A 14,455-nucleotide genomic window follows, 5' to 3' on the forward strand; every position below is an offset into this window, starting at 1 on the left:
CACATCAGCACTCTCCAGTAAGGATACTGAGAATTATCAGCAGTGTGGAAATACACCATACTTTAGAAATCACAGGTCAATTCCATCTGCTTAGTTTTTCCTGTTTCTTATACTGGAAGTACAAATTATTAAAACTAACAAAAGTACGCCTGTTTAAAATCAAACCGACTTGGTAAAAAGATTCTGAAGCTCTTCTTCTTCGTATAGTTATTTAAGAGTCAGTGTGATTTTCACATGTGTTGTGAAGCATAGATATTACAAAGGAGCCATGTGTAAGATATGTTTTTTTTACATAAACTTCAATAAGTGTTAGTAAACCATGGAGTAGGGAAGGATCATTGTCACAAGTAAAGAAAAACAAAACACATATGCTGCTATTTACATTAACTGTTCTCACAAGCTTCTATAATCTTTTTGTCTTTCAACTTATGTACTTATACTTATCTACAAATATATATGTGTTGCTTTCTAATTTATACTTCTGATACCATTCTTTAATGTAGCCAAAAAACATTACCCTGGGGAAGATAAATCCACATGTTTTACTTCTAAACGATTCCTTTATGAATTCCCTACTTCATTTATTAACCACCCCTTAGGGCATATTTCCCACTTGCACTATAAGGCCTTCCTCTCTCAAGAGTGCTTTCCCGTGTGATTCAAACATTCCCCTGATGCATTCATTGTAAGTTATTTCCCCAAAGCTTTATCCCTTCAATGAATTCCAGCCCTAAAGGGGATCAAGTCATCAGTGGGCTTCTGCAAAAGATCTGAACATTCTTTTTTTAACTTATGAAACTGGACGGGCTTATCTATGAAGATTTATATTTGTGTAACTATTTAGCATGATTGAATTTGCTGCAATCTTACGCATCATTTTGTTTTCAAGGGTTAAAGTCACCTTTAAGGCCAACAAATGATGTCTTGGCATCTAGTTCACCTCAACTATCTAACAGTTTTTCATTGTGTATAGCAGTTATAGATAATGGCGACCCCGTACTCATCACAATGCTCTTAACTATGTACAGAGCTGGTATGCATGCTTAGGAGCTGGTGAGAGAAGGTAGGAGGTGTCTCAAATATAACTTTATTAAAATAATATATTATTATAATAAAATATTATAATAAAATAATATTAAAAGTTACCCCGCTGCTATACTTAAAATGTTTATTGCAAAACATACCTGTGAAACAAAAGCCCAATACATATTTACCTTTTACACTGCCTGTGTCACTAACGCCATCAATCACCAATAACCCTAAGAAAGCTTTCTCCCAGGTCTGCTGGAATTCCATCATGTTCAATACTGTCAAAATCTTGGGTCCCACAGGCTTTCCCTGGTTTTTTCGGCTGCTCTTCACATCAGTATCATCATCATACAGTAGACAGTGGTGATGGAGGACCCCAGGGATCTACAAAAGTGCTGGTTGCCCTCCAGACTTCAGGGGTCCATATGTCAAGAAAAGAGTGGTATTCAGCAGCATGGGTGGGAGGAAAGGTAAGTATTCACATTCTTCCTTGAGTGACCATGCTATGGGGTGACAACTGCCCCCCATTTGGTCCCCTGCTTTGTAAACATGTTGTTGCAGTCTATAAGCCTGATTAAACCTCTCAAAGGCTGAAGAAGATACACCTTCTTGGGATACACATTGTACACTGTACTGCATACCAGGCTGTTTGGGTTTATATCTATTCTGTGCATGAAAAGACCACTCATTTTAAATGTTTTGGGGCCCGATTTTGTTATCAGGGATGCAGATTAGAGCATTTGTCATTTACAAAGATTTACACACCCTGTCACAGAGTCGTGATTTTAAGCCTGCTTAAATCATTGCCACTTTGCACAGAAATACTAACATTCTGGCATTCGGCCAACAGAAAAGGATGTGGTCTACCAAAATTCTGACTTGCAATGGGTTGGACCACATATGTCGACTTAAACTTACAGGATCAGTATTTTATTTTAGCATTACACCCACTCCCATGTCTAATTGCCTGACCTTCCTGGAAACACCTATGTGGTTTTCCTCAGACCAAGGCAAGGCCACTGCTAATCTGGGTGGTAGGGTCTTGTCAGAGAAACTGCAGCAAAAATCTAAGAATGTTACAAAAAATGGAAACAGAATATTTTAAGATGTTGACAGAGCTGAGGTTATATTTGTTTTTATTTAAAAAATGGGCTACAGTATGTATTTTTTTAATATCAAACTAGGATTTATATTGGTCACTTTGGAAAAATAAAGTGCTTATGATCCTAATACACCAGTTGTTTTTTTACAGCTTTTGATTAGCAAATATCCCTGGACATTTTATTCGAAGTTTCTGGACTACACAGCTGGGACATTTTTTCAGGGGCATTATAGAAACATTTCAATTCATTAAAAGTGTTATTTAAAGTTTGTGGCAGTATACTTAGGCAGTATACTTCTTTGTTTCCTTCCCCTTTTTTTTAGCTTGCCATTTCAGAAAAAGTAGCAATTAGAAATTATGTAAACTTAACCAGGTGGCTACATTGCCAGGCAGGGTCTTACTGTGTTGTGTGCATGGTGTAGCCACCCTAATGTGCCCACTCCTTGCCTGGATGTGTACTTATATGCATAGATTGCAAAGAAGACTTAAACCCCAGGCCACTTCCCTGCTCTTCCTAAAAGGGTATCGACTGTTTATGGAATGTCCATGTAGAGTGCTGAGCATTTTCTATAGACACAGGTGACAAAGATATAGTGGATTATAATACGTGCACAAACAAATAGAATCTAAACTTATATTGGCTTTTTTAAAACAAAATCATGGAACGCAAGAAGCCAATGTGTAGTCCCTATATAGAAGTTTAGGGAAGCCTTGAAAAAAAGGACAGGGCAAAGAAACATCAGATGAAGCTAAAAAAAATATTTGGGACAAAATAAAGGAAAATTATGTTATATTCACCAGTGTACTAGTTATGTGGAGCTTAACATAAAGAGCAATGTTACACTGAGGGTTTAATATACTTTAAGCAGATTATGCATACATGAGAGAATAGTAAGCAGGGCTTTAGTGAGAAGCTGTCCTGCTGTCATAGTACTGTCTTGGCCTAAAACGAGGTGATAAAAGCATGTCAAGACAGGAGAGTGGTTGGAGTCTTTTTGTTTTGATTATATTGAAGGGATGGGATCTCCGTTCACAGGTTTTTATTGCTGTAAGTGTCCCCACTATAGGATTCATTCTTTCTGATTGTTCTGATGACCACTGTCAAGATAAAACCTAATATAAATAAATCTGGAGAGATCTCTCACCTCTCGTTGTGTTTTATGATAGTAAAGGTAAATCAAATCGAACCCAATCAAACATTTCTGGATTAGCTTCCTGTTTACTGAGCTAATAATGCCGATTTACCATTTAATAAAGAAGCTACTCTTTACCACTCTTCAATTCTGATTTTCTTTCCTCCTGTTTCAACATGTAGAATTTATTACACAGATATAAAAATGTTACACTTATTTATTTTAGTTAAAAATGTTTTTATCACCTTGAAATGCTCTGTATAATTATTTTTATCATCCAAGAGATCAGTTTTAGAACCTGCTGTTTATGTTTTCCTCTGCTCACTTTGCAATGGTGAAAGAGTTAAAGCCAATCAAGAGAAATAATATCCTGAGTGCAATTATATAATGTATCCAAGTAACACTTCTCCCTGAAGAGTAAGATGGTACCTGCTGCAATGATGTCATTATCCTTCCCCAGAACTATGTGATCACTGTTACACTGATCTCGTGACCCTGAAGCTCTCTCTCATCGCCACAAATGGAAGTAAATGCAGTGTACTTCACTTCATTGGAAGTGTCTCTGCAGAAACCTAACAGGCTAAAGTTGACTTAGATCCCCTAAAAACATGAAATACCCAGGAGAAATTCAATAGAGGGCATGTGGAATATTCTATATCCTGTTGATGTGTCTATATCTTGTGTGTCTGGCAGCAAAACATCTGTTAGATTTAAGAAAGCAAAAACAATAAAAATGAAAGCTCACAATAGGTCTAAGTGATTCCATACTCGTCAGTATTAATTTCCAGTATTTAATTATCACTTGTGAGGACATTGAAATAAGTGTAACATTTTGGGTAAGCATACAAAATAGTGAGATACAAAATAACTGTATTTATTGATACAAATAGAGTTTAATATTGCCCCAGAGCTTGCTAGAAAAATCCCAATTTATTTTTGAAATGCAAAATACTGTCATACCCCCATACTCCCCTTACAAGACAATACTCTGCTTTCATGAGCTACCTATCACCAGGGGCTCTGGTAGTGTAGTGGGTGGTGGAAGGGGCAGAAGGCAAAGTTATACAGTTGTATCTCATGATGCCCCTTGTTTTATGCTAGCCAAACGTATTATCTGAGCCAGACATTCCTTTATATCTTAATCACAGGCATGTTTAGGAAAAACATTCAACACAGTCAAGTCATTGTGTAATCATCAACTCGTCAACTGCCAAAAAGACACACACACATATATATATATTTGGTGCAATGGTTATAATATTGTGCAATGGTTATATAGGATACAAAAGATCTATCATCAGATGCGCAGGAGCCATAACGGTATAAGCATTTCATCTTAGATAACAGCCCCCAGGGGGCAGTTAGAAATCACTGAGCCTCTCTGACACTCCTCCAGTATACTGGAAAAACTATTTTCTGCACTTAATCTATTCCTTGCCATAGCAACATCAGCAGTTTCAAACTGAGCAGCACTTCATTTGATTTGCACTACTTATATTTGAGTACACAGAACATATCAGTGAACTGGAGAATGCAGGTGTAGTAGAGAACAGGTTTTTGTCATCAGAAATCACCCTGAATAAATATTCCATATTCTTTATAGAAAAACCTCAGTAACTGTGCACCTACATCCCTAGATGTATTTATTCAGGCTTCACATAGAATATGTGTAATAATTTACATCAAATATTATTGTGGAAGGTGTTTGACCATAATGGGTTATCAAATCCATCAAACCCACCCCATCATGTTTTTCATTAAGAACAAACACGGCAGATAACGTTACTAGAGTCCACTTACTATTGTGGAAGTACACCTATGGAAGTTATGTTGGCAGAGAGATTCAATACTTTGCTCACTCACCATACATCAGCACACCATCCATAAAACTGCTATGTTTGTTCTCTATTATCTGATATATTAAACCCAATATTTAATTTTAACCCATTACTTTGCATTTTTACTTACTAAACAATCATCTTTCCTGTCTTTAAAACACATTTTAGCCACTCTACATAAACATTTTACTGTGCCCCTTCCATGTCACATAAATTACCCTTTCCTTTTCCTCTTTTGTCCATTGCATATTAACCCTTTTTAGGCAACCCCTTGTCAAAGCATGTACCCTATTCACTCTTCTTTCACTCAAATCCATCAATATTGACAGTTGATTGTGTAATTGAAAGTTGTAAGGACAAAGCTGCATTTTATATTCAGTGTTGTTCTGCTGTAAATCTATACTGTACATAACATACCCTGGCACGTTAATATATTGGTTTTTAACTTGAGGTATGTTACACTATATAAAAATATTAATGGGTCCAAATGTGCAGTGAACAAGAGCTATTTATTTCATTATGTAGACAAAACAGGTTATCTAGCTCATGTAGATGTAAGTTTTGTCCCCCATTCAACTCCAAAAGGTATAAATAAATAATGTCCGTTATGGTTATCTTAGGTGTCTGACTGATACATTCTTTTTAATAATTTCAGTGAAAAGGGAACATTATGCAGTATTGAATTGAACAGTTACCAATATTCATCCATTCTCATTATCAATAATGTGGTTCTATTATTGGTCAGCTGCATTTTATTAGTAAACCTAAAGCAGCACTGAGCATCAACGTAGTCCAAAACTATTATATAGTAATGGATTACTGGAAAAGTATTTATGGCCCCCTGTAGACTTTTGGGAGCATTTAGCAGAAGGATTTTCTATCAGCTTGGCCTATTTTTGTATAACACGTGTATAAACAGACATGTATCATGGATAAGAAATGATTAGACATTCTGGCAACCTACAGTAATGAAACATCATCTCAAACCCAAATCAAAAAGTCACATTGTCAGGGTATACCACAGAGTACAATATATTGCAATCCCCTCTGGCGTTCTAAAGTTCAATTGTGTCTAAGGTCCACTTAAAATATAAAACACCGAATTCCAGAATAGCTTGACATCAGTCTGAAAAAATATGTATTTATACAGGCAGACAGCTTTTGGTCTGCCATGAATGATATGTATAATGTCAGGTTAATCAGGCTAAAAAAGCAGAGTTCACAGCGGTGGGCTCAGACTTTGCTTGTGCAGTGTAAACACCTGCATTAAAAGAAGCATTCATTACATGCACTGTGCTTTAAATTTTACAGGCATGGGGATATATTCTTCTAGCATGTCCACAGTACCGTAATTCATATTATGCCATTCTGTATTACATAAACATATTCATAAAAAATAATGTAAAAAAAATTCCTGAATCACCACAGGGATTAAAATATGAAAGTGGGTCAGTGTGACTTGGCAGCCAGACAGCCAGTAATCCCATCTGCATTGCATTTTCAATGAGCTGAAAAAAAAAAGGATAGCAAGAGACAGAGAGAAAGGAAGGGAGTGATGGGAAAAAAAGACCCTGGTGCTGAATTTCATCACCATATTACAAAATGTTATCTACATCTTCACTGCGCATTGACACAGTAACCCAGTCAAGCAATAATAGGTCTCAGTATTTGCCAGTATGTGGTTTCCCAAAGCCAGAATTACTTAAATAAGCAATATATTATCTGTCGCACAACAGGGGTTTTTGCAAACAAGCGTGAAAATTATTCAAGACCCAACATAAGGGCCGGCATATCTACTCTTGTCATTAGGTGCCCCAAGGACCAGAAAACATGCACATAATTTCTTTCAAGTTTTTTAAGAGAAGAGTAAAATATACTTATCCATTATCACAATGCCAAACTGGTAAAGCCCCATGTGCAAAGGTATGCACATATTTATTTGATGTTATAAGATCTAAGAACACCCAACATAGGAAAAGCTACCACAGTTAAAGCAATGTAATCCTAAAAAAAATATTCTTAACACACCTCCACTTTATCTATAGTATAACAAGGCCCCATTACTGCAAAGTATCTGATAACAAGCCCAGGGCTAATACTTTCATCTTACCGACTAAGAAAAGGAAGTCATAAGGCTGTAAACATTCTCTTTGTGTATGTTTCTGCAAAGATCAATCTAAACTTTTCTTCATTTTTGCTTATGAAACACGAGGATCAAATGTCTGTCATCGCCCCAGCATGTCTAAGCAAAAATATTTAGACCAATGGCTTTCACCGTTCCTTTCACCTTACATGACTCATGTATTCATGACAGATTGCGTGCGCGCTGTTCATCCAGTTTTTGCCTTGAGCGGATATTTTACAGAGTGAACCTCTTAATAATACGTCCAGGACGGTTTAACGGCAGACAGTATGCAAGATTGACTGATTGGATTTTTTTCTAAACCCTATATGAATCATATCAACTGTAGAAACTGAGATAATAACAATTGTCAATAGCAAAATTATCAAGTAGGCAACCCTGGTGATCTTTATTAGATAAAAGTATGCATGCAACAGGATGGGTCCGATTTATTAAAGCTCTTCAAGGCTGGAGAAGATACACTTTCATCAGCAAAGCTGGGTGATCCAGCAAACCTGAAATGGATTTCTCAGTTTTCACTGATCAGTTTTTACTGATCAAAGTTTATCCTCTCCAGCTTTGGAGAGCTTTAATAAATCAGGCCTGTTGCTGGGGTTCTAGCTGTCATTTGTGTTTTCTTCCCAGTGATGGAGAAATACCCCTTTCTATAAGTGGGTGTCAGCATGTGGTGGATACGGCATGGAAAAAACTTGGGAAGGTCACCTGAATGTTGGTCACCAGCCATTATGACAAAATGCAAAGAGAGCTTGGTGAAAGTGCTTAAACCCAAGCTTTGGTGAATACCTATAGAACAACAGACTGGAGAAGAAGCCCAGTGTAAATTACTTAATGCAGCTTTCTCCACCAGATTGTGCACAGTCAGTGAAACTGTTTCAAATAATCATCATACCAATCGTGCAAAAATGTCACTTGATGTACAAAAGTTAGGGCCTATTCACATTTGTCCATTTTGAAACTAGTGTTGATCTGTTCCTTTTTTGATAACTTTAATAAATGTCTCTATTATGGGTTATTGCTTTTATTAGAACAATGACTTTCCTGGTAATGGTTTATCTGTAGACACAGAGAACCTTAGTATTTGCCAGCACTAGACCACCAGAGCTGTTACCTAATTTGACATTAAGCACTAAACCATATTGTCTATATTGCTATTGATGCGTCATCTGGTTGTCTTCTTGATACAATGCATTAAACCACAGTAAACATATTTGTAGTTATCCTTATGGCTGTTTGTGGTTCTTCAGTAATGAGGCACAAACTTCATCATGTTAAAACTTAATGGTTTGGATAGACTCCACCAGAATACTCAACATTCACATGTGTCAAACACAAAAAATATCACTAGGATTATTCTCATTTGTTGGGTTAGCTTGTCAAAGTGAGATGATTTGGGCAGGATCTGTCCAAGCCCTCTAAAGGAATAACACTTTTAACATGCTGGATAAATGTGCTCAAGGGGAAATTATAATTACGTGTAAAGTGTCCATTATCTTAGATGTTGTGGTATAGCTATTTAACTCACACTTGTGCAATAAAAAGACTAATATTCAACTACTACTTACTTAAAAAAAAAAAAAAAAAAAAAAAAAAAGGAATGGTGCATTAGGGTAGTGAATCGTCATGGATTTACACAGTAGTGTGGTTTAAACCTGTATGTGGTGTTTTTTTCAGCAAAAATATGTCCAGCACAGGGGATCTGTCATTTAGCAATTGGTATGCAAAGGATAAACATCACCAGGTGTCTGGCTGGCATGATTGACAATGGATTTACATAGTTTGACAACATTATTGACGTTGGATCTACTTCTGGGGACATACAATTATTTTTTTATAGTTAGCAAGAATGTGTTTTTTTTATTTAATAAATATTTTAGTTTTCATATGTGTTTTTGCTTTATAAATGAGTAGATAGGAGGTACAAATATATGCCTTTACTCATTTCCCTGGAAGGGGGTTAATTCATAAACCTAGTTTCCACTTATATAACATTTTTTCAGGGAGTAAATAAGGGGATGAGTCCCTGTCCTTCAACACTGAAAACACACATGCTCAACCCCCTTTTTTTTCTTGGCCAACCCAAGTTACATGTCTGGATAAATGAGCATTTAACATTTAAGGCAACATCACACTAAATAATAAAGTAAGAAACACCATGTACATGTTTAAGGAATGCCACAAGCATATTACTTGAAGGATCTGTGTATTTTTAATTCTATGTCTCCCAATGGCAATGTATGGCTCCCCTTTTTTTTCACTAGTTTGCCTATTAGGCATAAGAAAGAATACTTCTGTTCTGCCCTTAACTGCCCTTGTGTTCTACTGTGGTTGGCAATATTGTTAACCACTAGTAGGGAATACTAAGAATGCATATTCAGAAAGTGGCCAAGTACATATGTATCCGCAGATTCCTTGTCAAAGTTTAGAAAGTATTTATCCAAATCACATTCTGTTTTTTTTAAAGGTTTTTATTAGTTACCTCATTTTTTAGACATTTTACCACTTCTAACTTGCATTATGGCCAAAATCATTTTAGATGTTTTCTAATTGCTAAGTGTAAATTTTCTTTTTGCCCTGGTGTAGAAAACACAAAAAACCCAGCCCTTCTATTTTGGATAGACTGCCCCACATATACAAATTACATGGATTTTGTAATAACAACATAAAATTAAAAGAAGTAAAGTCAGACCTTGATGGCATTTATTCCCTCTGTTCTTACACATGAAATTATAAAAACAAGGTTAGATAAAATCACACAAGATCACACAAACAATCCCCAACCTGCTTTTTAATGTACCATTATATTGTCATTTATGGCATTGATAAATGTACACAATGCTAACTTCGCCATTAACAATTATTTTGTTTTAGAATCTCAAACTAATTCATTATCCTGAAGAACCACCATTAGTCTGTTATGTTGTTGGCATAAATCTGTTCCCAGGTTCGGTTCCCAACAAGGGCAATATCTACATGGAATCAATTTATATTTACCTATGTTTTTTTTCTAGTTGTGCTGGTTGTTCTCACACATTACCAAAAATATGAATAGGATGCCTAGATATCTGACCTGCTAACCCAACAGCATTTATTTTAAGAATGTCGTTCAGTCAATAAACTGTAAACTTTACCCAATGCTGTATAAACATGGGAAATAGAGCAGAGAAGCAGACACAGGAATGAAAGAAACTTATACTTTTGCCATCTGTATTGCTATCCTATAATTGTAAACTCCTTCCCTTATACCATAACAGAAGTGCTGCAGAATTGTATATTTAAACTATAGATGGTGCCATCATCTAAGCATGGTAACTGCAAAGTGATTGGTCATGTAAACCCTCATGTACTATCATTTGTACAGTAACATAACAAATGATGACACAGTAACGCTTACAACTACTTGTAAAATTAACATTTTCTAGAGAAAATGATAATAAGAAATAATTCAACTGTGAAGTGAATTAACCTTTTATGTCATACCACATAAGCAATCTTTAATGTAAACCATATAACAGAGCAACATACTATTAAAAGATTATGTAAACAGTCACAAGGATATATCACAGTGTAATAACAAATAACATCAACTATTACCAGCAAATTGTATCCCACCACAACAGCACATTTTATCTCCATCATGAAAAGGCTACAGTATTACTCTGTATAATCTCACTATACTGAAAGGGCAATTTACATTAACCAAAAAAAATACAAATGTATAACACTGCAATGGCGCATTATATGACAAAACAGCTCATTATCAGCTTTCTCATATTCAGTCCTTCTCATAAATATCTACCACCAGTTTTTCCTACATAAAGTTACCTCAGATATAGACACCATGAACACCTTTACATATAGACATTACTAGCTGTTGTAATGTGCAGCCCTTTCATAATAAGCTACCACCAGCCCTGCCTAATGTAAACCCCCCATCTACTTTACGCAGCAAAATAAGCCCTTCCAATGCTAAAATCTCATCAAATCCAGTTCCCTAAAAAGTCCCCCCTTATTTTGGAAGTCAGTGTAAAATTTCTGTGGTCAGTAAAGTGCCCAATTACTATTGTGGTCACTATAGAACACCATGTTATGCTGGAGATCAGTAAACATACCCCCATTATGGCCAGTCCAAATACCTGGGTTATATTGTATAGTGTATTTACTCTGATTGCATTGTGGATCAGTAAGGAATCATCCTTTTCATTTGTGGCCAGTGTATTGCCCTCTTACATTGGTGGTCAGTGATAGACATTATACTGGAGGTTGGTTTAGAGAGTAAATCCCTTAGTTTAGTGGTCTGTGCAGTGCTCTCCTGAATTGATCCCAGTAGGAACACCAGAGGCCCTGATGAAACTTTTTTTCTTGGGGAAGTTGGACTCAGATTAAATAGACACCTTGAAATAAGAATAGGTCCACCCACAGAACATGTTCAAAGCCTGCTAACTGAGATTCTAAAAGCCTGTGTCAGTAAGCTTTTTGGAACTTCTTTACTGGTCATGCATGTCAGAACACAAAAAGATGCATGAAACAGGCTGACACAGCCTAAAAAGTGGTCAAATGCAAGTCATAGGAACCTGGTCAAATGTTGAATGTACTTAAAAGCAAGCTGCATTAACAAAAACCTAAAAATTCCCTTTGGCCAGAACTATTTATCTGCCAAGGCCTTAGCTGATTAACAATAACCTAAGTATCTTGATCTGCTTTTCTTTTGGTCTTCATAAATGTATTTGTATATAACAAAATAAAAATAATATAAAAATTTGTATATAAAAAAATAAATAAAATTACATTTCTCTATTTAGGTCTTCTATGTCATTTTCCAAACTTTTCAAACCATTTTATTAAATAGTAGAAAACATGCGTGATTACAGCCGTTTAAAAACCATCTTTCATATAAAACCTGTCCTATGTTGATTACTACAGGGTATTCATTCAGTGAATATACTGTACGGCCATTCATTTCTGTCCACAAGGAAATTGTAAATTTAAATCATTGTAAATCCTCCTCCTGAAAAGCCACGGTTGATTGTGGATGGACTAAATTCCCATTTAATCCCACTTGACAAAATAAAGCAAAATTATCCATAAGGCTAATTCTTGGTACTAAGGGAAGCGAAGCAAAAAAATCCTGTTAATTAAATGCTGAAGATTTTACTAGAATGCTACATGTCTGCTTGGACCTTTGCTGAAAAATAAAGAGCAGGGCAAAAAAACAAGAATAAGTGGTGCATTATAAAAACATTACTGTGTGCTTGTTGTCCTTTAGGTGGGGAGAACTGCCAACAGCGGGGAGAACTGCCAAGAGACTTTGGGCCTGATTTATTAAAGCTCTCCAAGACTGGTGAAGATAGACCATCATGGGAGAACCTGGGTGATCCAGTAATAGCAAGCTGTTAAAAAATCATGTTTTTCAATGCCTTTCTGCCCTGGATATAAGATGCTGTAAACCTGGTGGCTGGATAAAATAACTCCAGAATGCATTCCTAGGATTTACATCATCAATGGCTGAGGCACAGCCATTGATGGCACAGCTTTTTCCTTTACTTTTACTTGGGGACCCCACTTCTGCCAGTAATACACTTCCTGTGATAGGGAAAATTTCAAATAGATATAACAAAATGCTTTTGATAGTCTATTAAGCAGGTCAAATTTGAGCAATAAAAAGAAGTTTAACCTCACAGTTTTAACACACTTTAGAGAACTTGCATTTCAATATATAGCAGCAATAGCATGTTTTGCTGATAAAACACCACCTTGCTCTATTTGTTTGAGAATACAATACATATATTTTGTAACAATGTTACGTCCCAACACATGAGACATTTCCCAAACTGCCAAATCTTGCAAAGCACGCACATTTCCTTTCCACTGCCAAAACACTGACCCAAAGGTTGACATTTACACACATATGGCAGAGCTTCCAATGAAATCACATATGATAGAATTAGAAAGTACTTTGCTTACTCATCTTCACATAGCTGCTAATCTGCAGTTATTTCATATTACATATAAAATGCCAAAGACTGAACATAAGCCAAGAATCTACATTCTACTCACCAGGGTATACTATTTTATCTGTCTTTCTTGCTCTTATGTCACAACAATAGTAGGATGGTGATCTCTTATTACTGTTTGACACATAACATGGGATTTACATCAGCACTTTTCAGTATAAAATCTGAGAAGCCTAGCATCTTTTCTACAGGGTCATTTATTTCAGAGGCGAGACTTTCTGAACAATGTGCCTTAACACACAATATGCCCTGTAAGCTGATGTCTTTTGTTCAGGTGCTGGATGCAATGAGAGTTGAATTTGTAAAGGGATGGTGTCAATTTAGTAACCACCTGAGTACCACTACACCCCGGTACTTTAGTTAACAGAATGAGTAATGACTGCTCATCGAATGATACATCATGTCTTTCTTGGAACTAAGCACAACTATGAATTTTCACTGAAATGATTAAAGCCATTTAAATCAGTTCAGCACAACATTAAATGCCTATCTGTGTACATTCATACTAAAGAAATGTATATGGTTTTCTATACAACCAAAATAGATGCTGACAAAATAGGAATTCAACTACTTTGATCATCAGTGTGTATAGCAATATGTAATATGAAAAGCCATGAAACCCTGAAGCCATTAGTATTTTACAACTATCTATTCATAAAAAAGTTATAGGTACAAATAAAGCCCCAAAACCCTAAAAAGATAGTTGCCCTTCAGGTGTTAACATGAAAAAAGTAGTTCTTTGTTTATTTATTATTTATCACCATACAATCCAGAACTAGTTTTCTTCGGGTTAAATGACTGCTAGATCATTTAACCCATTCCAATTATGCTAGGGTGTCACAGACATGCCTCCTAGGGTGTCATCAATCCACATGGGCTCACAAGCGAATTCTGCAAGGAACTGCACTTTAATCATTATGTGGCACCTTTTTTAAACTACCCACCATTGGAGTAAGAGGACGGACACTATCCATCACCAAATCAAATTCTACCAGTTGCAAAATAAATTGTACCAGGGTTTTTTTTTTGCCTTCCTCTGGACCAACTATGTCCATAGGGTTTTATATCTGGGATATGTTTATTTCCCTAGTGGTTGAACTTGATGGACCTGACTTACTATGTAACTATGTAACCTCAGTAAACAAATATGCATAAACATAAAAAAAAAAACAGGACAATAAAACATGGAGGTGGGCAAG

General features: G+C 36.0%; 1 long non-coding RNA gene across 13 annotated transcripts in view; it reads right to left on the reverse strand.

Moving 5' to 3' along the window:
• LOC140330974 (uncharacterized) overlaps positions 1 to 14,455 on the reverse strand; it is a 240,975-nt gene that overhangs the window by 130,595 nt on the left and 95,925 nt on the right. The gene's annotated exons all lie outside the window — the stretch shown is intronic.

This window comes from Pyxicephalus adspersus, chromosome 5 (assembly GCF_032062135.1).
Source record: "Pyxicephalus adspersus chromosome 5, UCB_Pads_2.0, whole genome shotgun sequence".
Taxonomy (NCBI): Eukaryota; Metazoa; Chordata; class Amphibia; order Anura; family Pyxicephalidae; genus Pyxicephalus; species Pyxicephalus adspersus.